Below are 27,533 nucleotides of genomic sequence, written 5' to 3' on the forward strand. Positions count from 1 at the left end.
GTTCTCTTTATTGGTGAACCTCCTCACTATACGGCGGGTTGCCTCCTTGTAGACGTCGTTGTTGTCGTCATCCACTGGTATGGCCTTTAGAATGGCAAAGATGCACTGTCCTTCAACCCCCATTGCGTTCAGCAACATCGCCCTCTTCCTGGCGGGTGCATATCCCATGCACCCACAGCCACCAGATACGTGGAGAAGAGGGGCTCCCACTGCATCCATGGAATTGACTGGGTCCCCGGTGAAGGGAGAAACGCAGGGGGTGGTGTGGCGCCTTGCATGGTGGGTCCGTGGGTCTCCTGGTATCCTCGTTGCCAATTATGTAGTGGTCTTAAAGGATGACAGGATGCCTGGAGTGCTTATAACTATATTTATTGTGGAGTTACAAAAAAGGGGCTGATCACTTGTTGTCCATTCATGGGCATAAACAGTACTCACAGTTGCAGAAGGTACCTTCCAGTTAACTTCACTGGAGGCAGAGTGTGCACTTGGTGGCACTCATAAAGCTTCCAGGGCACCCCTGAGGCCTCCTCTGGCATGGGAGTTACGCTCCTGCAAGCCAAGGTCCATAGCCCCTTGTGGCTTGTAGTTTAGTTATTCTCCTCATAAAGATCAGCGCTGGAGTGGACTGCTCACTGGCGCTCCGCCAACGTTCTGTCGGTGAGCGCGGGTCCTCGCAGTCACGTGGGCCGTGAGATCCCGCGAGATCGCGCTCCCCCGATGTCTCCACAACAACACTTCTCAAATAATTGTTAAAAGGTGGTCGCTCGCCCCCAGAACTTTTTTCTGATCCAAGAAATTCACACCACTTCATTGACTCAGTTGCATCAATCACACCCTCGTTGCCTGGTCTGCCGAACTCAGACTTTGTTTTTTTTCCTCCACCACTTCAGCCTGCCTCACTTTATGCACAGAAGGCTTCACACCATACTTAGGAGAAAACCTGTGACTAAAGTTCCTTAATTTCTATAACTAATTGCTGTTGAAATCCTATGGTTTTTTCATACCCATATATATGTATGGACACTAGCAATACGTAAGGTTGGAGACCAATATATTTATTTATTTTATTGGGTATTTATAAATAAGATTCTCTTTACTGATACATGCTATGCCCAAACTCCCCCTCAAACGCATGCAGGAACATCGATGTTTAGGGTGACAGTCTGCTAACATTCTTACAGCTTCTGCATAGTGACACACTTCTTGCACCTGTGTGCTTTCCTTTGTCATCCTATATGCAGTACAATCATTTCTAGCATGTGATGGTTGATAGTTTGGGCATTCTGCATAGTGGTCTTTTTCTATTACATTTCCTACACCATCATCTCACAGCCCGGCATTCTTTTCCAGTGGGTAATTGGCCCATGAAACCACACCTAAATAAGCCCCGCTAGTAGGTACCATAACCACGCTTTCCAAATTGCCCACAGCTAAAACTGCTGTACTTGCCAAATCACCCCAACTAACATGGGACGACTCCCTTACTATCGGATCCTCTGCCATTTATGCATTTCATACATTAGTTATCTTAACCACTCTTGCACTTGCCGAGAATCATGAATGCTCCGAATTTTGGATAGCCACATGTTTTCCTGTGTCATCATGAGTTGATCATGGATGTACTCGTCTTCTTCTTGTGTAAACTTGCATGCGGCTAGGAGTGCTCATAGATCCACCACAAAGTTATCAACAGTCTTTTCTGGAAACTGCCTTCGAAAAGAAATTGTAATGTTCCAAAACATTATTTGTCTATGGCCAAAAATGTGCTTCTAATTTATTTGAATAGTTTCAAGATCTAGGGCAGTGGTCCCACCCCTTCACCGCCAACCTCGTCCAAGTCAGGCAAGTGCATAATTCTTCTTACTGCCTTCTTCTCAAGACAGTGCAACAGAGTATCATGCTTTCTTCCATCAGCAAACATGCCAACAAATAGAACCAAGCAAATTCTTCAATCAAACACGGCCTGGGCGGTGCCATGGTGACATCAAAAAGATTTATTGAGGTAAGTATAAAACATATAAACCCACCTGGGCTCTAATCTCTGTCTCAAGCCCGCAAATATTCATATGCTATGCTAGGTCTACCGTCTCCTCTGCATAGTGCACCTGGTCACCCCCAAACCCTGTCCCACTGGACGCAGTAACAAAACAAAATAATAGATACATTTTCCCAAAACGCAGAGAAGTGTATGGCAGGAGTCCCAAATAGTTTGCAAATGTTACCAGAGAAAGACAGTAGGACAGGGAGGATGTGGACACTTTTCCTAATTTGCCTTCCACTGAGTTATTGAAATCTGTGACATAAATGGCAGAATTCGAGGGCAGAACTTTCTGTCTCTACCCAAAGACCAAGATGGATGTGTCTGAATTTGCTCATTTATTTATGATTTCTTTACCATTGCTTGCATGCGCGCGTGCGTGTGGGTGTGTGGGTGGGTGCGCGTGCGCGCGTCTGTGTGTGGTGTATTACCACAGTCTAGTTTCTTAGAGAAGATGCAAAGCTTTTGACTAGTGTTAATAACACAGTTGACAATTCCGTCCTTTTGGAAGAGTGTTTTTTTCCCTCCAGCATCCTGAACCTTACACATACTGAGAAGCTCTGGTGGCTCTTCACCCATAGCAGCTTTCTTCTATTGTAAAGTCTTGTCATCCATCGATCTCCTTTTAGAGATGTGCATCAACCAATTCATCATCCATGTGAGAGCTTAGTGCCATAAGGAAAGAAGATGTCTTGTCAGAGGACCCATGTGGACCAAATCCCAGGGGACCACAGACATTGTGCTATGTAAAAAATGGGGATGAAAATACAACAAAATAAGCATCTTCCAATGTAACTGCCTGAATGGAAATGAGGAGAGCATACCGTGCTTTCTTATACACTTGAATATTCCCTTGCATGCCCTGAAGGGTCAGAAATAGGTCGCTCAAGTGAATTCTCAGTTTCACCATTAATTTCCTGGGCAGGACCATTGCTCGTAAAGCCATCCTAAATTGTATCTGTAGATTGTTATCTCAGAGCGGATCATGTGTAATTCGTTCTGAAGGGAACCATGTGATTGAAGGAACCGGCCTCTACTTTACTATACATTCATTTTTTTGTCTTATAAAGCACCACTTATTCAGTTGTTTAGGTAGGGGTGGACCGGGATACTCACATTGTGTAACAGAGCCATCAGTGGTTCCAGAACATTTCAGAACACATTCAGAAATCAACTGAGAGCAAAAGAACGGACCTTACGATTTAGTGAGCCTGGGATACGCTAATGTGCAGGTAGGCAAGCTTTAGGATCAGGCACATCAATAATTCACTGGCCTGTAGGTTGTCCACTATGAAATGAGCAATCTTATCCAAAGGCATTGACACATTTATGGTTGGTTACAGCGTGGACTCAACCAGATGTCTTTCGGACCAAAAAGACATGTAACTACGTGTGCACAGACCTTGCTTTAATGGGAAATATAATCTTGCAATGTATTGCACTTGTAATGTTGTTGAACAGGAGCATCTGAATGGCTTTCCCTAGAGTTCTCCTCCTGGTCCTTATTCATTAACATGGAGGAAGACGTATGCCTGGGTCAGGTGAAAAGTAGAACATTCTACTGAGTAAATGCAACAACATAGCTTATGTGCAGATCATTCAACTAGATGACCTTGGGCCTCATTAGGACCCAGGCGGAGTGGGTTTCCGCCAGCGCTAATCGCGGCGGACCCGTCCGCCGTACTACGAGTTCCCTTAGCGCCATGGAGGTTTTCTCCGCCTGGTTTTACCAGGCGGAGAAAACCATGGCGCTACGGGACCTCGTTGTTAATTACGCCACCGTATTTTACGGTGGCGTAATTAACTCCTTCCCCACTCCCATTATACCCTATGGGGCAAGAATGGGAATGGGGAAGGGCAGAATGGGGATTGGGGATTTACCGCTCCGCCGAGGTCGGAATGGGGCGGTAAATCCGCCAACCCCCATGGCGCTATCGACGGCTTTCCGCCGTGCTTCGCGGTGCATTTAGCACCGCGAAATCCGCCTGGGTCCTAATGAGGCCCCTTGAAAGTTCTGCTGTGCCTTGCCCTGGTGTAACCCTCGTGCACGGTCCTACTCAATCTACCTACCTCACTCGCAAGGGATTCAAATGAAGACCACATGGGGCGAGCAGGCAGAGCAGTCCCTGTCCAAGGTCTTGTTCGCAGCCAGCCAAATGTCTGAGGGGCTAAGAGGTAGCCCCTTTCTTTCACTTCTACCTATGCAGATCACCTCTAATACCAGACTACCTCTTGATACTGCTTTCATAACCTTGAGGTGCTTTTGCACGACTTCAGGCACCCTATGGTTTCTTCTCTCTGTACACCAACTTCAAACATTAGCATAAATACAAAAATGTATATACTCACATAAAAGTGTATTCAAACACACATCTGCTGAAGGATAAGCTTGGCTGCTGCAGACAGCCAAGGGAAAAGTTCAAGGACGTGTTGTGTAACAGGTTTTGATTGCCCTGCATGCAGTACCTTAATTTTGCTTTCCTGGTTTACCACTGGCGTCTCTGCCATATGCCAATACATGCCTTATCACTGCCACGATAGCCCGCGATCCATGTGGTGCTTAGTTGCCTGGGGGTGCCACTGTCACCACCATGGGTTTAGACCTGTTGGTTAAGTGCAGCACCCCATGCCACCAGGGGGTGCTGTTTTAATCGCCACTCAGTAAGGAAGGATTCTTTACACAGTGCCCCGGGCCCATGTGGGGCAATGTCATCACATTTGCGGCAAGGATGGCTGCACCCCATGGCAGGCACATGTTTCGGTGTAGGAGGATTTTACCGAAATAAAATGGTCGCAATGACCAAATGTTCTAAAAATGCTACCACCAAAGGTTCAAGCACCAACAGTTCAAACTTTTGGTGGTAGCTTTGTAAAAAAAAAGGGGGCTGTGGGGGTGTCCTCCGCATCGACCCGCTCACTACACTTTATTGTATAGTGAGCAGGAGTTGCGGGGGCACCCCCGCAGCCTCCAGTTAAACAAAAAAAAAAAAAGAAAAGAAAAGGACCCTGTGGCGCCGGTTCCTGATCACGGAAGTGAAAGGCAACTGGCGCTGCAGGAACCCAGCGTGAAGATGAAGGTAAGTGGGGTTTGTTTATGTTGGGGGTGTGGGTGGGGTGTGCTGACGGTGTGGGTGGGGGGTGTTATGGATGTGTTGTCTGTGTGGGTGTGAGAATGTATGTGTGTTCGCATGAGAAAGGTGCAAACATTTGGTAGTTCGCACCCTTCTCATGCGAACGTTTCGCCCACGGTAGTTTCAGCCACAGGCAAATCACTTAGATTCCATGTTTCTTCCTGACTCTTTCAAGGGCAGTGTTACCTAAACCAGGTAAAGTTCCCAATTTTTGGTCTCAGGGGATAAGAAATCAAAGGGAACTAAATCAAAAGGAACATATAAAGTGAGTCTGATTACCCCTCTTTCCATTGTCCCAGTGATTCGAGTGAAGACTAATTACAAACTAAACAAATACCGTTTGATATCATGGCTACTTACCACCATGAACCCAGCACAGAGAGGCTAGTTACAAAACAAAACTGATTTTATTGCATATTGCATATGATTAAAAGGCAAAAATTGCTGCAAACACAAAACATAGGATTGTTAAAGGGAAAACCTTTTTATAAAAACCTTTTTTTTTATAAAGAAAAGGACATTGTGCGTAGTGCACATATGGTGCAAGGGGTGCAAGCAACACACAATATATACGTTAGTTAACACTTTGTTTGTATCAAAATCCCACAAAACAATTTACATGGGTATCGTAGATAACAGGTATCATTAGCCTCCCTGCCACTCTAAAACTTGAGGAGAACCATCTCCGGTTCCGGAAGCACCTCAAAATCTTCCTCTTTGTTTCTGCCTTCGCTCCCCTTCTCCCCTGCTGATCTGCTCTCTTGGCACTGTGCACCTGGCCACCCTCTGTCCCCTAGGCCCAGGTACCTGCTCACCCTGCCACCTTCCTGCACTGCCTCCTGCACTGGGGACTGTATCTGTACCCATACAGCCTCCAAAGATTTTTCTTCTTTTTCTGCACTTATTCAGACTTACCCAGTCGGCTGCCTTAAACACAGCACTTGCCACTTGCTGGCTACACTACCACAGTTTGCCTCCATTTTCTATTTATTTGTATTTATTTTATTTATCTGCACTCCTCGGCTCTGCACTTTCCACTCTCCCCCTTCCATGCACTTTTACCCTTTTCCCTTTCCCATGCACTTGCTCGTTCTCAATGTCACTGGGCCTAGTAAGATCCTTTTTATGTTGTGCTGTGTTCTCCCTTGTTCCCCTCTCTTGCCAAGTCGCGCTCTGAAACACTTGTGTACGAGACAATACAAATAAAATATCATATCATATCATAACTGTCGACATGTTTCGGCCATTGTATATTTAAGACACTATCTCTAGTGTCTTTGGTTCTTTCTTTACGGCCATCTTCAGGACACAATTTCTTCCAGAGAGGTCAACAAAGACTCTATACCCCAAATGTTGTTCAGCGTGATTATTTCTACAAAAAACATATACAATGTGTGAGGCCAATCCTGATTATTTTCATGGGTTCAGAATAAAAAACAGAAAAACAAATCAAGTGTGTTTTTCAAAACATGCAAAATCAAGCATAAGACAAATCAATCATAAGAAAAACATCACTACGAAAGACAATGTAACATAGGACAATGTATGACAACTGTTATTACTTCAGTTAAATGAATTTGTACAAGGCTAATTAATAGCAGCGCCTTCCTAATTTAGAAGGTTTGGTACTTATTTCTTTTTTGAAAATAGGGCATGTTTTGGCATTATCAGTTTATTGCGCCCTTTATTATTTTCTTCTCGAACACAACATACATAGCATTACACATGCTTATAGTCTAAACAATGAGTTATTCCCCTGCAGCAATTCAAAAAGGGGCTATGGCCCATATCACAGGATCTACTTTATTGATACAACACTTATGCTGAGTCTTTTTTAAAACATTCAGTGATACAATCAAGGGGGGAAAGTTCCCCAAGGAAGGGAGACATCTCTTCAGAAACGCACTTTCAAAACACGGGAAGCGGTATCCGTGGCTCAAATGTAGAACATGTTGTAATACAGTATTACAAATCCAGACACCTAGGGCCTCATTACACGGTACGCGGTAAAAAACGGAATTTACCGGCATGGCGCTATTAACGTGTACGCCCTCACAAGAGGGCGGCATTAGCGTACCATTACGAGTTCGCGGGCACAAGCATAGCGCCATGCCGGTAAACCCCCTACCGCCATGGCGTTAAAGACCCAATAAAGTCACCTACTGCCCTCGACAAATGTGCTGATTGCACCTCCACCCGCCTGCTGCATGGAAATATCGGTCACCGCTATTAGCGGTGACCGTTATTTTGCAGAACCGGAAATAGCGTCATCGCACAGGAACGGGAAATAGCACGACGGCCATCTTCAAAAACACAATCCATTGCCATCCTCTGCCCCCTGGACCTGTTACGAGTTGCTCAGAGTTGGAAATCATCCTGTTCACCTGCATCATGCCCAAGGCCTTCAAAAAAAGCGCTGACAGGCAGCGCAAGGAGAAGTTCACTCCTGAGGAATTGAATATGCTTACACAGACCCTGGCTGAGAATGCTGATGTCGTTTTTGCTAATGACATGCGGCGGCCCACATGACTGAAGAAGACAGCCATCTGGGAACAAGTGGCTGTAAAAGTCAGTGCAGTCGGCACCATCACCCGCACAGTGCATGAGTGCCGGAAAAGGTGGGACGACCTCAGGCTGCAGGTGAGGGGCATCCTTGCGGAGAACCACCGGATTGCCAGTGAAGGAGGAGCTGGTTCACCCATCCGACTCAAAGAATGGGAGGAGACCTGTGGGAACCTCATTGCAGTTGAATCCATCGACGGAGTAGGCAGCATGCAGGTCGGCGTGGGTACCACTTCGGATGCAGGTGAGTGTACACATGACAGAATGCGATGTGAATGTACTGTTTGACCCATATGTCAGCACATACTCCTCTCATGCATGGACACACATCCACACATGCATCCATCCCTCCCCATGCCAGTGTTAGACCCAAACACACACACATGCGCACATCACCAGTCACAAGTTCCAAATACAACCATGCATGGATGAGGCACTGAACTGGCACATCACCTGCATCCACAACTACTAAGTCCCAATGGCCACAACTGCATCATTGATGTTAACTGCATTAAGTATATTGAAAATCAACCAATGCCATCCAGCTTCTTGTCCCTGACAGGCTCACACACAGATGGCGAGGATGCCGCTGATGCATCCCTGGCACCAGCGACTAGTAAGAGGCCAAGGGCCCAGGAATCGGAGGACACCCCCACAACTTCCAGGGGCAATGGGGGAAGGTCACACCTGATGACCATGAAACACTGACGAAGTGCCACTGTCAGAGCAGCAGTAGCTGTACCACAAACTGCAGCCACACCACTGGAGGAGATGCCACAGGCACCAATAGCAGCCACCGTGGGCCCACCATCAGCTGCAGCAAGCTCTGCTGGTGAGGCAGCTGCCACTGCCCCCCGTCTGATCCTGAGGACACCATAGTTGACCCAATGGGGATGCACACCCCAAGCCCCCTAGTACCGCAGAGCCTGAACCATTCCAGACCCCAGGGTCTGATGTGACTGTTGAAGAGAACAATCCTGCCATCATGTCCCCCATGGTGGCTTCACCAGCTGCAGTGGATGCATCTGAGGGCACTGCATCCAGTGCACAATCACCCAACACTGCCCTCCAACTGACCACCATCCTGGAGCGTCAACGAGAATTGACTGTGCTGGTTGGGCAGCATGTTGAGGAGGTTGCCCATCTCAGGGAAAACATTGCGGAGACGGCGAGGCACTCCACTGACAGGATGGACGCAAACACTGACAGGCTGTGTACTGAGATTTCAAGGCTCAGGGAGGTCCTATCTCGCATGGCTGATGCCATGGACCACCACTTCTTGCAAGAAGGACAGTCTGCCCCATCATCATCTTCAGGGTCAAGACAGACAAGCCCCCTCCGGCGCTCAACACGCACCACCAGGCGCTTGTCTGCCCATTCTCAAAATGCTGCCACAAACAATGACAAATAGGGGGTTGATGGAAATTACACTGCGTGCATGGCCAAATGCATACATGGCAGGCACATGAGGAACTGTTGTGGGGGGTGGGGGGAAGGGTGTTATGGGTGTGTCGGTGGGGGTGGGGGGAAGGGTGTTATGGGTATGTTGTGGGTGGTGGGGGGAAGGGTGTTATGGGTGTGTCGTGGGGGGCGGAGGGGAGGGTGTTATGAGTGTGTTGTGCGGGGTGGGGGGAAGGGTGTTATGGGTGTGTCGTGGGGTGTGGGGGGAAGGGCGTTATGGGTGTGTTGTGGGGGGTGGGGGGAAGGGTATTGGGATGTTCAGGGACTTGCACTTTTTCACCTTTTCATTACTCAATACACTGGTTTATGTTCAAAACACAGGCCTGGACATCCTCATGGTGTCTGTGTACTTTATTGGCAACAGGGTCCATTGCGTGCTCACAAACATACACCAGTGCATTACTAACAATATCCATGTGACAGTACGAAAACATATTCCTCAGAATATTTGGTTGATCAGATGCTGTCTCACAGCACGTCCCTCCTGCCCATCCCCTCTTGCAAGACCTGTATCCCCTTCATCCTCATCAGGTGCTTCTATTTCAACGTCAGGGGGCAGTGGCACATTCTGTCTGATACACATATTGTGCAACATGACACATGCCATGGTGATCTTGGACACCTTCGCATGTCCACACAGGAGAGCGACACCAGACCTGCTAATGCTTCTAAAACGTGACTTCAAAAGGCCAAAGGTCTGCTCGATCACGATGCGGGTCCGGGTATGTGCACGGTTGTGTTCCTCCTCGTGCCTGTTCTGTGGGTTCTGTACAGGTGTGAGGAGCCAGCTCTTCAGGGTATAGCCCGTTTCACGGAACAGAGTCCTGTCACTGTTCACCTCAAGAGCGGCCTGTTCAAATGACACAAATTGGCATTGCATTGTGATTCACGTACACAATTGACAGCATACATGCAGATGGTCTGTGTGACAGCAATGTGCAAGGGGGAGCTACACCCTGCAAGTGGACATGCCCCATCAATGCCTCCAGCAGTAATTGACATGTCCTGGGTGAGACGAGGTCTCTTGTGTCCTTGGGGCCAGGCAGATGTAGTTCTGCACTGCTGGTGTACTGCCATACCAACATTGATGTTGCCATGCAGAGAGGCATCGCTTCAGTGGTGGTATAGGTGCGTGGTGAAATGCTATGGCTAGGGTTGATCCATTTGCATGCATTATGGGGCACATCGCATATTTGATGTTGGGGTGGACTAATTCAGGATGGCTCTCTTGATGGCATGTGTAAAATGTAATATTTTGTGGCGTGGAATGTTGTGCAATGTGTATGTGGATGGATGTTTAATGTTTCTAGACCTGGATTGTTATCTATGTTGTGTATCTTATACCTGCATGTCGGTTCATCTCAAGTACGTTGCGGCCTTCCCAGATGGACATTGGCGTACATTTGTATGTGCATTTGTCCGGCGGACGACAAGCTACACCCATTTTGAGCATGTATCTCTCCCACCCCAAAACACACCCAGTTGGAGTATGTATCTCTCCCCCACCCAAAACACACCCAGTTGGAGTATGTATCCCCCAAAACACACCCAGTTGCAGTATGTATCTCGCCCCCAAAACACACCCAGTTGGAGTATGTATCCCCCAAAACACACCCAGTTGCAGTATGTATCTCGCCCCCCCAAAACACACCCAGTTGGAGTTTGTATCTCTCCCCCCCCCAAAACACACCCAGTTGGAGTATGTATCTCTCCCCCCCCCAAAACACACCCAGTTGGAGTTTGTATCTCTCCCCCCCAAAACACACCGAGTTGGAGTATGTATCTCTCCCCCCCAAAACACACCCAGTTGGAGTATGTATATCTCCCCCCCAATTACTCTGCCATGTGCTTGCCCTGCTACTCACCAAGTAGCCACGAACGTTGTGCGGTTTGTCGCTCCATGTAGCGTGGGATAGTTGAGTTCCGCAGGACCATGGAATCATGGGTTGATCCGGGAAATCGGGCACATCAATGTGTGATTAGCTTGTTGGCGTCACATACCATTTGGACATTGATGGAGTGGAATTGCTTCCTGTTTCGGTAGACTACTTCATTGTGATGTGGGACCACCAATTCCACATGGGTACAGTCGATGGCCCATATGCAACTTGGTATGCCTGCCAGTGAATAGAATCCAACTTTTGCAATCTCCTGTGCAGTCCGTGGCATGGTTATGTGTTCAGGTGCATGCTTCAGGAGGGCATTGAGTACCTGGTTCAGCGTGCGGGAGAATACTGGTTGTGAGATGCCATGCATCTGTCCCACTGTATGCTGGTAGGGGCCTGTGGCCAGGAAGTGGAGCACACTCACCACCTTCAGTAGCGGGGGGATGGCAGTTCTGATGTCTATGAGGCTCACAATGTCGTCGTGTATCATGTCCACGATGCTGGTGATGGTATCCCGGTCCAGACGGTACAGGGTGTGTATCTGCTCAGGGGTTAGGTTAAATGGACTGGCTCTGATCCTGGGGATTGGTGGATGCCTCTGTGGTATGATTAAGTGCCGTGGTGGTGCTTGCTGTGCCTGTCTTGCCCTCCTCCTCCTCCTGCTCCTGCGTATCCTTTGTGCTGCCTGCTGTTGTTGCAGCTGCGCTGCAATGAGGTCCTCCAGGCCATGTAATGCTGCCAGTATTGGAACCATCTTGGTGTGGGAAGGGGTGTGGTGTGCTCCTTTTGAGCTGCCACAGTCTTCATTGCTTCCACCTGTGCTGATTGTGTCCACCTGTGGCAGGTGGGAACACTGCTCAGTTCTCTTAACGGGTGGTTCGCGATGCCGGTATTAGCACCATGGCGGTAAGGGGTTTGGGGGGCTTTACCATGCCGCTATTGGCATGTCCACTAGCCTTGTGATGCTGTGCTAATAGCGGCATGGCGTAATTTACGGGATGGAGGGTCGCGCGCACGCGGCCTGCCCGCTATTAGTGGCACCGTACTTAGCGGTGCCGCTAATAGTGGTGAGCCGGGTCGTAATCCGCATGGGGATTTAACGTTACCGGTATTCTGTTACCGGTAACGTTAAATCCATAACGCCTACCGTGTAATGAGGTCCCTACTGTTTTTTTGTCATGTGCAGACGGAACGGTGTTCCGAAACGACTTGCTTAATTATTAGCATATGCGTCAGTGGATATGCTAATAATTAAGCAAGTCGTTTCGGAACATTTGAGCCAGGGATACCACTGAATTTTTGAAAAATGACTCAGCCCATTTTTGAGTTGCGGTAGGGGAATCCTATGTTACATTGTCTTTCGTAGTGATGTGTTTCTTATGATTGATTTGTCTTATGCTTGAATTTGCATGTTTTGAAAAACACACTTGATTTGTTTTTCTGTTTTTTATTCTGAACCCATGAAAATAATCAGGATTGGCCTCACACTAAATCTAGAGCAGTGAGTAGTGTTCACAAGTTCCGGGCTGATATTGTTCCACCTGATCCAGAATCTAAATTCTCATCAAATGTGTTACATGAGCCCTTGGGTTTACCTCCCTGCGGATTTGGTTTCAGTGGACACTGAGCGGAACTATGGCAGTTAAAATTTAAACACAATTAGAATGAACTCTTGCTAACAGCCCCAACCAGGGAAGAAGGATTGTGGGAAATTTCAGGAAACAATTCAGCCTTGTTACCCTCGTAAACAGGAGTCCAACAAGGACATGCCGGGAGGATCAAAATCTCCCATAACGCCAGTTCAACCAAAGAAACAGCAGGCAGCCTATTGAGTACCAGCTTTAATGGCTGGACTCATGCATCTGCTCCTGCCACTAGAAAGGGTCAAACGAGAAATGTAGGCTATCTCACCCGACACCCTACAACTATCTAAGATGGAGGAGTTAAGGTTTCTCAGTAATGTGAACTGAAGGCATATGATTTTATGTGGGGAGTAGTTGGCAGATAAGGGATCATAAGCACAGAGAGATGAAACCAGTTAATTCAAGCAGTGAAACATAGATAAGGACCTAGATATTATGAGGGCAACGTCAGCAATTTGGCATGTCACTTCACTGCAATACCCCACTTTCCTTTTAATGCAATCCCTTCATTCTGGTGTTTAGTTTATTTTTTAGTGCTCCCATATTTGTCAGATAAGAAAAACAGAGTACAGCTAGCTAAAGTGATGTGGCTCAGATCACACAGTTTCGGACAAGTGGGAAAGCCAATATTAGCATCCATATCATCTTGTGACATGGTCTTCAGTTCAGCCATCAACCTTCCTCCCTTCAGTTCTGTGTTTCTACACTATTCTCTCCTTTTCATTGCACTAGTACTCTCAGGACTTGATTACGTCAGCAGTCTTTATGTTGGGAACTTGGAATACCTACTCAACAGGCTGCGAATTCCAGCCTGCGGCACCTAGACTCTGTAGTGCAACTCCTGTCTGATGGCCGGCATTGCCCATCCACTGCCTGGAAAACCGGGCTCTTATTCCTGATTATGACTAAGGGTCCTTCTTGCTAATTCTGTTGCATGTCCTTTGTCAGTGAAGTGGGTTTATTGGCCAAAGCACTTGTAAAAGTGAGCTTAAAATGCAGGTGGAGAAAAACGCATGGAAAGTGCTAAAAATTACTATGCATACTTACCCCAGTGACCACATACTTTGCTTTGAAGTGGGAAATATGTCACATTGGCCGATGGTTTGTGTGACATTTTTTGCTTTGGCAGAAGATTTTTTAGGACTTGCTAACAGTGTCAGAATTGGAGGAATTGAATGATGCATTTTGTATGCAATGATTCAATAAATATGTTCTAATCGATGTGGCATGATTTACGTCTAACTCAAAACTGCTTTTGGGTATGTCCATTACTTGCTAGAATGGGGGGGAATTGACAACTCATTTGCCAGGGGCTATTCTAATAGGATCTAGTAGCCAAGTCTAACATGATCAGGGTGTTCAAAGCTTAAATAGTAATTTTATTTCAGACTGCAGTTATTCTCATTCACCAGCCTCTGCTTCCCTCCAGGTCAATTAGAATTCCTTTTTGTGAATAGTCACAGAGGTATGTGAGGTGCAATCGTTCAGTTTCATATTGACTGTCATCTGTCTGGACTGTAATGGTGGTGTCTTTCCTGAGTGAGGTGCAAGTGTTTCAGTTCTGCACTGAGCATCCCCTTTCGGTATTTTAATTTAGTGCATAGTGGGTTCCATCTGATAATGTTGCAGTGAAAAAGTCACCAAGAAGGCGACATATTGTCTTGACTGCTAAAATTGTGTCCCCAGATATTCTAGGAGGGGTACAATTATATATATTGCATCCAATCCTAGAATATTTGGCAAATTTTCTGGAGGATGCAGTTTTAGGGAAATGTCGCTACTTGGCAGCCATTTCACCAGCGACAGCGACATTATCACTGGATATCGCATAGTGTAAGGTTAACGTGTCCCAGTTCTATGGTGCATGCCACCTTTCAGTATTTCAGTGATACTCTCTCTTGTTTGATGCCTACTTTTGTAAGTCCTGTAACAAGGCTGGCATTTCATTATTAAGTGTTGGTGTCCCGACTTGTGTGATGTTCATTTGTTTCTGCCCTGGGATGAGCGTTACCTTTTAGAAATGCAGTGGTCATGACCTGTCCTGGGTGAGGTTCACTTGTATCCCACAGCGGGGGCCCCTTACAGATATGTGGTTATAGTCTAGATATGCAGTGAGGGTCACTTAATTTCCAATGCTTCCATGATGATATCCTGTCCTGTGTGAGAAGCACTTGCTTCAATCCTGCCATGCAATGATTCAATAAATATGTTCTAATCGATGTGGCATGATTTACGTCTAACTCAAAACTGCTTTTGGGTATGTCCATTACTTGCTAGAATGGGGGGGAATTGACAAATCATTTGCCAGGGGCTATACTAATAGGATCTAGTAGCCAAGTCTAACATGATCAGGGTGTTCAAAGCTACAATAGTAATTTTCTTTCACCCCCTGCCAGGAGGGTGGCCCTGCAGTGGTAATGTCACATTCTGCAAGATGTGCATTCTCCTCAGAGCTGCTTTGAGGGTCACTTTTCAGTAAACCAGGGGTGGGCACAGATGACCAGGCCCTAAATTTGCATGTGATTGTTGCGCACTCAGTTTTTATTAAGGGAGCACCAATCTAGCTGGCCTTCATGGACCTGAGCACGGCCTTTGATAAAGTGAATAGGGCAAAACTGTGGGACGCGCTCGGGTACATGTATTGCACATGGGAGAATCTGCTTACGTTACAGGCCATCCATAGGGAGAATCAGGCCTGTGTTAGATTTGTGCCTGCATGCCAATGCACAGAATCTATTGATGTGAACCTGGGTTTTCACCAGGGTTGTGTTTTGGCCCCGGTCCTATTTACGTTGTATAAAAAGGGACTAGACAAGACCCTGGTGAACTCCCTGGTGGATTACCTTAGGGTGGGTGGCAGGGCATTCCCAACTTTGGACTATGCTGATGACACAGTACTTATGGCCCGCACGCCAAAAGCATTGCAAAAACTGATCCAGGTCTACACCGAATTCATGAATAACTTGGACCCTAAAATCAATATTTCCAAGTCTGCTGTGATGGCATGTGTGAAAGGTAGAAAGGTGGTCAAGATGAACTCGATGCTATGTAGTGGGTCCTTCATCCCAAGGGTTCAGGAATTTGATTATGTGTGCGTCTGCTTTTCTTCCACAGTAACTGGCTCTGCCCATATCCAGAAACAGAAAACCAAGATGAGCCAATGTCTTGAAAAAAAAACACAAATGTTTGTCACTTTTGATACTAACCCCAAAGTGTGATACATTTTGAAAATATGTGTTGGGGTGTCCATGAGAACCGTTACAGGGATGGAACCCACTATTGTTGACTGTGTTGTTTTTAGAAAAATCTATGAGTTCTTAAACTCCTTTTTTACCGATTTCTGGTTAACGTGCAGTGGATTTATTTACCGAAAGCATCGAAACATAGCTCAGGGCTATTCATAGCATTGAAAAGGGAATGGGGACTTACAGTTCCCACCGCCTGACACCCCAGGCCGCCGGGACTTGTAATATCCTGTTGGCACTAGGATATCAGGTTGCAGAAACGTTTTTTGCGAGGTCGCGGGCAACACGCCGGTAGCGGCGGCAGATTACCACCGACCTCGTAATGAGGCCTTGTGTTTATGAATAAGCCCCAAGGAACAAAAGTTCAAAAGTTCAGGCTTGTATTATCTGGATTTTGAAAATGAAAGATGTTTCATGTATCTGGAATGGACACACACAAAGTCTTTGGGAACCATCATCTCCTGAATATTACATGTGTTTGTAATTTGAAAATGTTATGCAGCACAAGGGGCAACTTTCCAAATGCAGATCAGACTGCATGTAGCTAGAAGGTAAAGGAGGTCATTACAACCTTAGAGGTAGCCATGCCGCTATTTGCGGCATGGCTACCCCCATTTCAGGTATCGGGTCTGGGTTCCTGGAATGGGGAAATACCAGCCCATTCCGACCTTGGAGGGCCTGGTATTTCCCCGTTCCAGGAACCCATCCCCATTCCCATTTGAGCCCCATAGGGGCTCAAATGGGAATGGGGAGCATGCTAACAATGGGCCCATGACAGGCCCGTTGTTAGCATGCTGGACTCTTCGCAGGACCCGCTAAGGACGCCTGGCAAAACCAGGTGTCCTTAGTGGGTCCCGCAAGGAGAACCCGTAATGAGGCGGTAGGGGGTTAATGGGGCCAGCAGCTCTACCGGCCCCGTTAATCCCCTACCGCAAATCTCATAATGGCCCCCAAAGTCTTTATTCTTCAGTTTTAATTTTTTTTAAATGTTTTTATTACTTATATAATCAAAAAGATTTTCACAAGGATCTCTTCCAGAAAGTAGTGGCGTATTTAAAAGAAGGCACAGACAAGTATCCTTGTCGAAAGATACGTCCATAAATGTTTTTGTAGCTAAACAGATAATGGTGATGGAGGAGAGACTGTGCAGTCAACCATTCTGTCAGACGTTGTTTGAGCAGTAATCATCTTCATGGCTTCTTCCAAGATTTTAACAGCCGCTATGGTGTAACGCGTGACCTCCCCTGCTATCAGGCGATACCACCAAGTTTCTTCATCTCAAATTTTTGAGTCACAAAAGAGCGGAGTCAGGTATGTGACCCGAAGATGGCTTGTTTTTTGACAATTCATTAATAAGTGTAGTAGCGTTTCCTGTTCTGATTCCTCTTTGCATAATCTCCACTTATCTGATGTTGTGAATCTACATATTGCTTGAATTTCTTGAGTTGGCAGTAAGTTCAAACATATTCTCATAACCGTTTTCTGAAGCGGTTTATTTGGAAATTTCAAGCAGTATCCTAGCAGAACTTTCAGCTTGTTTGTTGATGCTGGAAGATGGGTCAACAACCGGTTAGCAGTTGCTTTCTCACATGTCGATATTCAGTCTTCATGTCCCATTTTGGTCTTTATTCTTTCTTGATTCGTGATCAAATCTTCGTGAGAACATGCCAGGTCGTTCAATCTGCTGTCCAGGTTGCGCTTCCATGCGTTTAAGGCTTTGCATCATCCACTTTCTAGTTCTTTATTGATGATTTTGTAGATTGTCAGATTATCGGGCTTTGTTCCACTGAGACTGCTAATGACAGGAGACCCAGTTTGCGCCTGATGGCTGAAATTGAAGTTGATTTGGGAAGTCCCAAAACTGATTTCCACACGAGATTTCTATCCTTGGCCAGAGCGACGGTGGAATATTCAGCAATGCGTCCATGCCGTACGTCAAAGTTGGAACCAATTTAGATTTATAGAAATGTATTGCTGGCATTAGTGAAAATTTCCCAAATCTTCTGTCAATCATCCTGAGTTGGCTGGTCATAGTTTTTGCTTTACTCCAAAGGGATTGTATCATAGCTTCTTCATTATTTGTCGAGTCTATCATTATGACTAGGTATTTAAATTGCGAGACGACTTCTATTTTTTTGTTGTTAAGTGACCAATGGATGTTGTTCTTTTTCCCGAATTGCTTTTTGTCGAGGTTCAGTACTTTAGTTTTCTCAATGTTAATTTCCGAGTTGTTATAATTGGTGTATTCGGCTAGATTGGCTATCTTCCATTGTAGCCTCACTTGAGTTTGGTCTAGAAGAATTAAATCGTCTGCATATAAAATGCGAGATGTGTGGTGATCACCTATCTTAGGTGGAAAGGATCTGACAGACTCTTCAGAGTGTTGAAAGTCACCAATGTAGGCAATAAAGAGGGCAGGTGCCAGGGAGCATCCCTGTTTCACTCCTCGTTCAGATTTAATTTCCTCTGAGAGGTGGCCTTGCTGACTCAGTCGAACTCAGATTTTTGTATTTGTATGTAGAGTAATTACTGGCTCTAAGACTTCAGCTGGGCAATTCCATTGGAAGAGTTTGGTCCACAGTTTTTGACGGTCGACTTTGTCAAAAGCCTGTGACATATCGATAAAGGCCAAAAACACTCTTGGGGCACCGTTCTTGATGTTACTTTTTATGATATAAAGAAGCAAGATGTTAATGCAGGTACTCGCATTTTTCAAAAAGCCAGTTTGGAAGGGGTTGGAACTTGGTGATGTTTTCGCCCACTTTTGGAATTTCTGTAGTAATAATGAAGCGAAGATTTTGCCAGTTATGTCCATCAGCGCGATTGGTCTGTAGTTTGATGGATTGTCTCGCTTACCTTTTTTAAAAATAGGTACCATTACCGCTTCAGTCCAGGATGCTGGAATCTGTTTAGTTACTTTGCATTGTCGATAAACGCTACTTATAAAAGTTGCCCATTCATCTGGGTTCTGTTTGAGGTCGATATTAGTAAGACCATCTGGCCCCGGTGCTCTTGATCTTTTGAATTTCGAGATTTGGTTTCTGATGTCATCAATGTCCATAAGGTCGACCCAGTTATTTTCGTCTGGAAATAATGGCATCATTACGTGTGGCTCCAATGGTGCGAAGAAGTTAAGAAAATGGGCTATCCAGTCTTTCTCCGAGACCGCATTAACTAGCTGGTTGGTAGCCGGGGAGTCTTTGCTTTTTATCAGTTCCCAGAAGTCTCTGATGTTTTTGTTATTTAAGATTGTTGACATGTTCTCAGCGTCGCTTTGATAGAGGACTGCTCTGTGTCCTCGTAGCCATTGCTTATAACTTCTTACTGCCTCATTGAGTTTCGTTCTTCCTTCCTCTGATTCATGCATGCACGTCTGCTGTTTTAGTTTTCTTAATTTCCTTCTTTTGGCAACCAATGTTTTGTCATATTTGTGGTTTCTATTTTTCTTTGGCCCTGGACGTGTAGTTGGGTCCAGTTTGTATGCCAGCAGCAGAGGAAAGTAATTCGATCTCGCTGATTTTGTTTCATAATGATCGTTTTTCATATTGAGATTATATTTATACCTTATGTGTTTTACGTCTGCTGCTGTTAATTGAAGACACATCTGTTGTGCATGCTGCTCCATGTTTAGCTTGTAGTTATCTTTTTGTTGGCAGACAGAAGTTAGAGTCATCCGAAGTAAGTTATGGTCACTTTCACTAGTCTGGTCGACCTCAAATAATTCGACATGGTGTAGTAGGTTTTGAGACACAAAAATGTAATCTAGCCTTGCCGCCGAGTTTTCTCGCTCCCATGTCAGAAGAGTTGGATGTTTTCTGCATGTTGATGCTACATTGTGGACGTGTCTTTCCTTCATGAGGTCCATCCATGCCTTTCTTCTGTCCAGCGTCAAGGAACTGGCTTGTTTCTGAACACTGGGGTTAAAGAATGTGTCACAATTTGTGTTCAAGTCCCCGCAAATAATAATATTTGTAGTTTTCAATTCAACTTGGAGTTTGTCAAGTGCATCGGATACTGCCGTACAGAAGTTGGCAATTGTAGTTCTCTGTGGATTCCAGTACACGTTAATTATTCCCAGCTTCGCTGGAAGTTGCCTAGGCGCTTCTGTGATTGGGCTAGACCATAAGGCTAGGGTTGCTAGGATTCCATAGGATTCAACTACTTTTTTTTCCATGGTGATTCCCGAGCAAGATCGTACTACCGTCAAGATGGCCGATGATGGTCTCCCTAGGAGTCCTCTTGTTGCAGGAGATATCTGGATTTGGTAACCATCCAGTGCTGGTTTTTCCTGCAACCATGTTTCTTGGAGACAGATGATATCTAAAGTTTCCAAGTCTTGGGCCTCTGGATTGGCTAGATGCTTGTGGCCACGTGTGTTCCACGAACCCATGGTGAGGGGTTTTGTTGGTGGCCGATCTCTGGAGTTGGGAAGGTCGATTCCTTCTAAGTTATTTTTATCTTTGACTGCTATTTTATGGGTTGCATTTTCAGAACGTCTTTCAGCCAGTTTCAAAGTCCAGAAGTACCGGGCTGCTGTGGGGATTCTTCACTGCCCGAGTGTCTTCGGGTGCCCATTTGGTGTGCAAGTCCCTCTGGTCGTCTTCTTTGTTTGTTCTTCGGACGTCTGATACTTTCTTAGTCGTCTGATCTCTTTGGATCAATTTTCTATCTAACCATGGTCTCACTCTTCTTTCGTTTTCATAATTTTCAAAAAAATGGTAATAGGTTTTGTCATCTTTGTTCCACTCCAAGTTGGATCTACTAGGGTATGTTCGCTGTCTTGCCCCATGCAGCGGTTGAGTTTTTCTTCAGGTGTTGTGATATTTCTCCGTCTCAGATCTGTAGTGAACTTTTTCGTGATGACTATTTTGTTTTGTGAGCGTGTGTTTGACTGTGGGGGAGCGAACAGTTGGTAATTCTGATATTTTTAACCCTAAATGTTCCAATTCCAAGTAGACTTCTTGCTTAATTTTGTAGCGTGCTGATGTTTTTATATGTAGGTAAACTTTCGTTTTTTTATCCTTATGATAGGGTTCAATCAACGTTAAGTCTTCAGTATTCAGTGTACTGAGCTTTCGAACTTTCTCCAGTATTTCTAACACTGATCTCCTATTTAGAACCATGTAGTTTCTAACTGGTGCCAGTTGTTCCATTTTGAAAATACGGGTTGCATTTGAATTTGAGGCACGTCTCGTGCCCTTACTTTGGATATGGTTTTGAGTTGAAACTGTTTGTCTGATTTGTCCTTTTTGTTCTCTTGAAGATTTATGTGGACTAGTTTGATCTTGTCTCTTTTGATTTTGTGTTTGCGATTTTGTTTTTTCCAATTGATTTGCTTCGTCTTTTCTTTGTTTTTTTAGTATTAATTCTGCTGGTTGTTCATATGCCAGTTCTGTATGTGATTTGATTTTGGGTGTTGAGTCAGTTGGACGTTGCTTAGGATGTTTAGATGTCTCATCCTCATTTGTGGATTCGTAGAAGATGTCCACGTCATCCACTTCTTCTGGATGTAATGTTAAATTCATCAATGAGGAGTTGGCCATGAACTCTTTAGATGTCAATGGTGAATTATCGAGTTCAATCACGTCATGGTCAACCAGGTGAGAGTCTTTCAAAGCGGTCATTTTCTTTGCTGTGTTTTTTTTTTGACCTGTTACTTTGTAATTGTGTCAGAGGTTTGGCTAGTTTGAATATTGCTAGTGTTTTGATTGCGTTCTTTTTTTTGGGTTCTAACGCTGGGTGTGTTGTATTTGTCTCCACGTCAGTTGCTGGGTTATCCGGTAATGCCCTTTTGGTGGAATCTTTCGATACTGATAAAGTTATTGGCCCTCATTACGACCCTGGCGGAAATCGAAAAACGATGGCGGAAATTCAATACCGCCATCGAATAGCGCTCGGTGCGATTATGACCCGTCTCCGTAAAGTACGATGCCATTAGCGACACCGTAGTGAACGCCAACGCTAACTGCACCAAGTACGCGCACGCGCGCCATGCCAAACCGTAATTACCACCATGGCGCAACGGTACGCGAATTCTGACCCTAGCGGACATATACCTAACGCCATCAAGCATGGCGGAAAGTACCATTCCGCCATGGTGAGAAGTACGCCATCGCGAACCAACCGTAAAAGGCCCTACTGAGTGCCTGTACACCACTCCCTGGCCACATTGCACAACTCCTCGTAGGTGCAATGAAGTCACAATGCAACCAGTGAAATGTACAAGTCACCCATGCATGCCAACGAACAAATGAATCTAGGGGCTCCAAGTGCCTTGTGAGTGGCCATCCATATTTGCCATGGCACCATTGCCGTACTGATGCAGCACAGGCATGTGAAGGTTCAAGTCCAGCAACATGAACTGAAATATGAGACAAACAAAAACAGGCCCCCATCGACTGACACCAGTGTAAGGCAACATTCAAAGCAGTATCCTGAGTGAGACTGCACCAGCCCTGTACTCCTGCCAGTAAACAAACCAACCATCAGCATAAGCATGTACCACACAAGTTGGCAGAGTGACTGAGCAGCCAGGCTCATCTCAAGAGGGGCCAATGGGAGCTGCAGGGCACAGATGGCACGAATACAGAAGCTATTCCAATGGACATGACCTCAGTCTCCCTCCAAGAAACGCACGCAAACACAGGCACCTGTGACCAGCCATATTCTGATAATCACATCATTCCACCAATCCACCTGGCTGACCGGCATCTGTTACACAAAAGCTAATCCCCCGCCCCTGAGCATGACATCATTAAAACAGTCATAATGGTAGCCCCTATCCCTGACCACACTGGGCTTCGTAGGCAAACGCGCCCAGTACAGTACCACGCAACTATACTCAGAAGCCGGAACCCAATGCAGATCTTCTCACAATACATCGCTCCACAAATAGGAATATGCTACATTACTTGCAAAGAATAACGCTACACGGTTAATATCATAATAGAAATTTAATGCACAACAAAATCACCAAGCCCATACAGCCATTAGGTCATGAACTCCAAAATATATTTCATTATTGTGGGCTGCATCCGCAATAAATGACCAGCGTCTTCTTGTGTGACGCCCTGTTCCTTCATGGTACACAGGGGCTACATTCACGTTCAAAAAGGCAACATGGAAGCGCCTAGAACCGCAGGGCCGTCCCATTAGGTAGGCACTAGTCCAGCTGAAAGGTCGATATGTTGCTCCTAGCCACTAGTACTGCGTAAGGGCATGTGGCCCATTGGCGATCGTCCCATAAGATCGTAATGGTGCTCCACTGATTAACACCAAGCAGCAGGTGTCGGGAGTAAAAGCCATCTGCAGGAGTGGCATACAGATGGCAGCGGCAAAAGGGGAGGAGATACCTGTCACCCAAATGAAATGAAAAAGAATGGTATGGGCATCAGAACTTCATTTGAATTACTCACTTCAATGATCACACTAAATCCACAGCCATATGCATGCTAGCCCACTCAAAAGGATTATTCCCACCCAAAAATCACTTGCGAATCATAACTATAAAAATCGAGGTGAAAACACTATTACAAACGAGTGTTTGTGTGCATGCGTCTGTCAAAACAGAATCCATTAGATGGGATTAGTAACATAGACACAAGTGTTTGAAGGCGCGTCGAGACAGGGAGGGTTCAACAAGGGCAGATAGACGATGGTCCCACTATGGCAGCTCTGCATCACATAGCGCAGGGGAGGTGGATAGATTCCAAAAAGCCCTGTACATGGCAAACTCTCCATTAAATCATCTGTCCATGCATCCATACATCATTCCCTCATCCCGGAATGAAAACGCCTGATTATTTACTCACATAACGTGAAATTTCCATTGAGTCTGTGCGTAATGCAGTCTGCAAAATCCACTGTGCTCCAGCCCGGCATTCCAGTGTTGTGAAGTAACATGTATTTGGGAACGTCCTGCCTTATCGTCCACTACGCTATTGCGCATCCCATACTATTCATATCAATCATTGCATTCTCGCCATGGCCCCTGTCCCAAGGACATAAAACAATGGAACGTTATATTTGCAGTCAGACCTGTGGGCGTCTCCTCGCCGCTAGCTGAAAACCGAAAGCGCTGTCCTTCGAATTCCTCATTTGCAACATCACGTCGAAAAGGCATCTGTGACCGCTTGAAATCACAAATTCATCCATGTAGTGCGGCAGTGTGTGAAAATGGCAACTGGCTTCACTCACAAATGGGACGCCCCGCCCGTCGGTGAACCTCGGTACAGTGCTGCATGAGGGTCCACCGTTAATCGAGCACTACATTCCACTGACCCTTCACAAGTTTGTTCGCGACTGCAAAGATAGTATGTGAAACAATGGGACCATAGCAGAATGAACATATGAACCAATATTTCACTGCCATCGGGATTAAATACATGATTGTAATAGCAAGATGCCATGCGTCAAATTGCAGCGTTGTGTGCGGGACGTGCTCGCCCAAAGGGGATTGCAGCTTGCACAGGTGGAATGAATCACCACAGGTGGAGGCTATACAGCCTGAAAACACATAAATTGCACACCCAACCCCCTCCCACAACCACACCCACTCCAAAATGCTACCGGCAGGACTAGCGATGTTGGCCCTGGGGGACCTGATAGCACTGCAAGTACTCCAACTTCAAGAAGAAGACGAACACCAACTACTACAACAACCGGCCGCACAGAGGAGACGCAGGAGGAGGAGGAGGGCAAGGCAGGGCCAGCAAGGCCCACCAGCACAGCCACTACCACCACCCAGGCAGCCCGCAATCCCACGCCTCCGAGCTCATCCGTTCAACCTCACTGATGAGCAGATCCACACCCTCTACCGTTTGGACCGGGACACCATAACCGCCATTGTGGACATGACACAGGCTGACCTTGTCAGCATGATAGATAGCCCAACCGCCATCCCACCCCTACTGAAGGTGGTGTCTGTACTCCACTTCCTGGCCACAGGCACCTACCAGCACACAGTCGGACAGTTGCATGGCATTTCACAGCCACTGTTCTCACGGACACTATTGCAAGTGCTCGATGCCCTCCTGAAGCACGCAGACGACTACATCTCTCTACCACGCTCGGAGCAGGAAATTACGAACACAAAAGTGGGATTCCATGCACTTGGCAGCATACCGGGTTGCATTGGTGCCATCGACTGCACCCATGTGGAATTGGTCGTCCCACATGCCATGGAGGCCCAGTACCGCAACCGAAAACAATTTCATTCTCTTAATGTACAAATGGTGTGTGACTCCAACGGGATCATTACACATTGTTGTGCCCGATTTCCTGGATCAACCCATGATTCTATGGTCTTGAGGAACTCTACAATACCACGCTACATGGAGACACGCAGGGAACAGATCCTGGCTACTCGGTGAGTCTCATTTCATGCATGATAATGTGGGGTATGTGATGCGGAAATGACCTGGCAGGAAGGGGGGGGGATGCGTATGTAGCAATGTCATTCCACAAACATCCTTTATTGTCCACATACAGGTGATGCCGGGTATCCACTGAAGAGATGGCTCCTTACACCACTCCGGAACCCACAGAACCAGCATGAGGAGGACTACAACCATGCCCACTCACGTACCCGTGTAGTCATAGAACAGGCATTCGGCCTACTGAAGACTCGTTTCCGCTGCCTCAGCAGGTCTGGCGGGGCACTCCTGTACCGCCATGAGAAGGTTGCAAAGATGGTCATGGCATGTGTCATGCTACACAACATGTGCGTACGTAGAAATGTGCCCATGCCCCCTGACGCAGAACCGCAAGCACCTGAAGATGGTCATGATGAGGGTGGGGATGTGGCAGCACCTCAAGGAGTCCGCGAGGCACAGGAGGGCCGTGACATTCGTCAGATTCTCATAGATTCATGCTTCTAGCACTCACGCCTGGTGGCTGATACATGGACACGGGACTTGTGGCACTGTGTGTGTCTGGAAAATGCACAATATGGACTGTTCGCCTATAAAGGCCTCGTACACAAAGATCAATGTCCACACATCTCATTGGATGATTGTGCAATGTTTATAGCATATGTGAAATTATGTTACACACCCCATCGACCCGCCACCCAAGTGAGCCCAACACACCCCCTCCACCCTCCTACCTCCCCCCCGAACACCAGTGTCCAAAGATGCTCATTGTCAGTGGGCAGACGCTATTGCAAGCCCCCTCTCCGGGTATCAGGGGCACCCCTGCCTGTGGAGCGCAGGTTCCTCCCAGATCTACGTTGGGGGCTGCCCTGGACGGAACTTGCAACGGATGATGTCTCTGCCTGCTCACGTCCATGCATGTCCCTAAGGGTTTGTGAGAGCTCAGTGAGCACACGGCGCACAGCGGCAAGTTCAGCACATACGTCTTTGGACGTCGCATGCAGTTCCCCCCTCAGGCTCTCGGTGCTTCTCTCCATTTGTACTCTCAGGCTCTCGGTGCTTCTCTCCATTTGTGCCCTTAGTGTCTCTGTACTTCTCTCCATTTCTGCCCTAAGTGTCTCAGTTGATGTTTCTATGGCTGCCTTAGTACCCCCACATTCATCAGCATGGTCCTTGAGGAGCGTGGCCAGTTGCTGCTGTTGCACGATCACCTGGTCGAGGGACTGTTGCCTCTGCTGTGCCATGGCCATTTGCGGTGGTGTCACAGAGGGGCTGATCACCTCATGTTGCCTTGCCACAGGGCTTGTGGGGGATGGCCAGTCGTCGTCTTGTGGGTGCCCCTGCGTGGTATCCTCATGGTGTACGGGATGAAACAAACAGGGGGATTGAGACAGGTCATGGATGGATCCTACATCGACATCCCCGTTTTCTGTGTCGGAGCATGCTGCCATTAATGCAGTGTCACCTATGGTGCTGCTGCCACCAGAAGCAGTGCCTTCTGTGGCATCCATTGGGGGGATCTGTGGTGGTGCTGTTGTGGGCATGCTGGCTGCTGGGGTGCCTGTTGAAGTTCCCTCCTGTGTGCTGCCACTTGATTTGTGCTACTGCCGTGTCTTGATCCGTGCAGCTGAGGTGGAGGGTCTTTGGCCGTTGGTCTTGGCCCTCTTTGCAGGTGTGCTGGTAGGGGTGTCCTGGAGCTCGTCGTTTGAATCGGACCCTGTGGTGGAGTAAAGGAGGGCGAGCGTTATTAATGGGTCTGTGGAAATTGGAATGGCAATGTATCACATGCATTGGGGTGGTACCTGAGGGTGATTTGGGTCAGGGCCTTGGAGGTGGTTTCATTTTTGTGTGGAATGAGGATGCAGTTGTTTTGCAGCCTGCAGTTAGGGTGTGCCTGCTGCACGTGTAGAGGGTGTTTTTAGGATTTTTAATTATTTATGTATTTAATGTGACTTTTAAAGTGCGCTATCAGGCAAATGTATGTGGACGTTCTCCTGGACATGTGTTTCTGTTGCACTATGTGGACACATGGTACTTCACATGATTGGACATTGTGGATTTAGCATTGTTTTATTTGGGCCACCTACCTGATTCTTCGGATGTCTGCACTCCTTTCTCCATCCCTCCGACTCCCTTTATACTCTCCATTCCGATGGTGGAGGCACAGATTTCTTCCCAGGGGGTCAACTTGATGGG

At 46.6% G+C, this 27,533-nt stretch overlaps 1 protein-coding gene across 3 annotated transcripts in view; it reads right to left on the bottom strand.

Moving 5' to 3' along the window:
* VSIG10L (V-set and immunoglobulin domain containing 10 like) overlaps positions 1 to 27,533 on the bottom strand; it is a 427,245-nt gene that overhangs the window by 84,488 nt on the left and 315,224 nt on the right. The window lies entirely within an intron of this gene.

The sequence above is a fragment of the Ambystoma mexicanum genome, chromosome 1p (assembly GCF_040938575.1).
Source record: "Ambystoma mexicanum isolate Mex_15411 chromosome 1p, UKY_AmexF1_1, whole genome shotgun sequence".
In the NCBI taxonomy this organism is placed as follows: domain Eukaryota; kingdom Metazoa; phylum Chordata; class Amphibia; order Caudata; family Ambystomatidae; genus Ambystoma; species Ambystoma mexicanum.